Source organism: Charadrius vociferus, unplaced genomic scaffold (genome assembly GCF_000708025.1).
Source record: "Charadrius vociferus isolate BGI_N301 unplaced genomic scaffold, ASM70802v2 scaffold375, whole genome shotgun sequence".
Classification (NCBI taxonomy): Eukaryota; Metazoa; Chordata; class Aves; order Charadriiformes; family Charadriidae; genus Charadrius; species Charadrius vociferus.
In genome coordinates, this window is record NW_009648440.1 from 227,301 (window position 1) to 229,666 (window position 2,366).

General features: G+C 36.7%; 1 protein-coding gene across 1 annotated transcript in view; it reads left to right on the forward strand.

The window, feature by feature from the left end:
• The window catches only part of CDYL (chromodomain protein, Y-like), a 54,652-nt gene that overhangs the window by 3,399 nt on the left and 48,887 nt on the right, over positions 1-2,366 (forward strand). The gene's annotated exons all lie outside the window — the stretch shown is intronic.

The following is a 2,366-nucleotide window of genomic DNA, read 5'->3' on the forward strand; positions in this document are numbered from 1 at the left end:
CTCTTTCCAAGCTTCCCACCTCCTCCGCATACACCTTCTGTTAATTTTAAGAGTTCCTACTTCCACATGGAGGATTCTGTCAGGAAGACAAAAGTGTGTTTTGAAAAATAACTTTTTACTTGAGCTGGTTTACAAATTTTTTATCAAAACATTTTTTGTTGGAAAAAAAAAACCAGTCAAAACAGAAATCACTAATTGGAAAGCATAATTTTGAAAGATTCTAGAAAAATAAATATACTTCAAAAAAATTTTAGAAAACTTTTTTATTAGAGCTGACTTAGATTTTAATTTTAATTTTCAAAAGTAATATTGGGAAAAAAAATTAAAATTTTAATATAAAAACAGTATTTGTAATTTTGAGGTTATTGCTATGACTGCTTTTGAATTGTGTGTCATGTTGATTTTTTAGTCCTAGTTCAGGATAGTAAAACTCTTCAGTGTTTAGTCTGTTCTTTGTTTTTTCCCAGCCTGGATTTTTTTTTTTTTTTAATGATTTCATTTATAATAAGAGTACACACCAGGGAAAAAACTTATATGCATAGGAAAATCCTATGACTGCAATTACTAGGAAATATTAGTATTATTGTAGCACCTAGTTGTGCTTTTCATGGGACAAACTACCATGATGCTGTTCTCATTCCAAAGTTTCTACAGTCTCAGAAAAGGCAACCAGCAAATATTTATACAAATATGCAGGGGTGCCAGGGGAATAAAATAACACCAATGTTTGCTCTGGGAGTTGGTGGTTTCAGCACACTAAAATCTAGCTACTCTCCAAAGTATATTTTTTTAACAAAGAACATCGTTGTATTGAATGTTCATATTTTAAAGGCTTGGCCTTGAAAACAGTCGATGGAGTAATATACTACACACAAGTCTAAGAAGGGTGATATATGGAAGAAGTGGGAATAGGTCACTGAATGAACATTGCTGTAGTTCTGTTTTTTTTTTTTTAAATATGTGGTGATCTTCAGCTGCTGCTAAAAGTTAATAGAAGTGATCCATAAATGGGTGAATGAAACAAAAACACCACCAAAGAACTGAATGTTTTAGAAAAGATGTCAATGGTACCTACAAGCAATGCATATTACTCAAAACTAGGCAAGACAGAAAGTGGCCTCATGGCTAACAATAGGTTCTGATACCTTTTAAAGTTTTTTGAAAGCTTCCTTCATCAAAATTGAATAAAAATTAGCTTTGTGATTTTTATTGCAAATGTTTTAGGCATAGTACACTCATAAATATTCAGGGAAGTTCTATTTAATAAAGTACACAAGAAGTGAAACTGTAAAGGGAATCTTATCTGTCAGTCACACAAGGCTAGAAAGTTGTCTTGCAATTTTAGAAAGGACTGAAAGACTGGATTGACTGGTCGACTTCTGCAAAACTTGACCATAAGCCAGGTGAATACCATTGCTTGACAAATTTTAGTTGCCTTGCTAGATTTTTTTTTTCTCGGTCACCCTATAGTTGCTACAGTTTTTATTCATCTAACGACATCTGACGTGTGGATGTAATTGAGAATAAATGCCACAAGAAGGGACATTTTGGGCAGAAAGGCATGCAAAGCTCTAAGTATAAAATGAGCAAGAAAACCTAGCCGCACGTGGTGTTATAATTAGAGTAAGGCAGGCTGGTGGCTGACACACAGGAAGAGAAGAAATACAACAAATGCAGTGAATTACTTCACTTGTTAGACAGACAAGCACCACCAGTGTGCACGGTGGCATTACCATCTCCCTGCTTGCGCATATTACTTCAGATGAATAACTTGCAGGAGCTGTCTGATAATACAAAGATGATTGGAGTATTTCACCCTACAAGGAACAAGGGTGTCTGCTGATTTTTTTCAGGTGGATAATGGTGCTGTTTTTATCTCATCTTGGAACAGTGGTATTAGCACCAAAAGAAAAGCCAGGCATCAGGAGAAAAATGATTGAACTTAAGTTCTGTTTGTTACCTGTTCTCACCCTCACACAGAGCAGCTTACAGGATTAAAACCCACAGATTCGGAAAACCAAAAATCCACTAACACCCAAGGAAAATAGTGTCTGTTGTTTGTTTAAGTGTCTGATAGCTTTAGTTTCAACAGGAACCAAGGAAGCGTAGAAGGGACTTACAGAGGCAACTGGAACCAGGGAGAAATGTGTGTTCTCAATACCATACCAAGGCGAGCTGAAAGGAATTCAGCCTCTCCCCGTTCCTTAGGCTGAGGGGAGCTCACCCAGATCAATCCCAGATAAATTCTCCCAGTTACTTTCTTCCTTCTTCCCGTACGTGCCTGGGTGTTGAGCATTACATGAGAAACAGTCCACTGTCCGTAGCACAGCTCATTAGGCCACCCTGAAGGGTCCCATGGGAAGAGC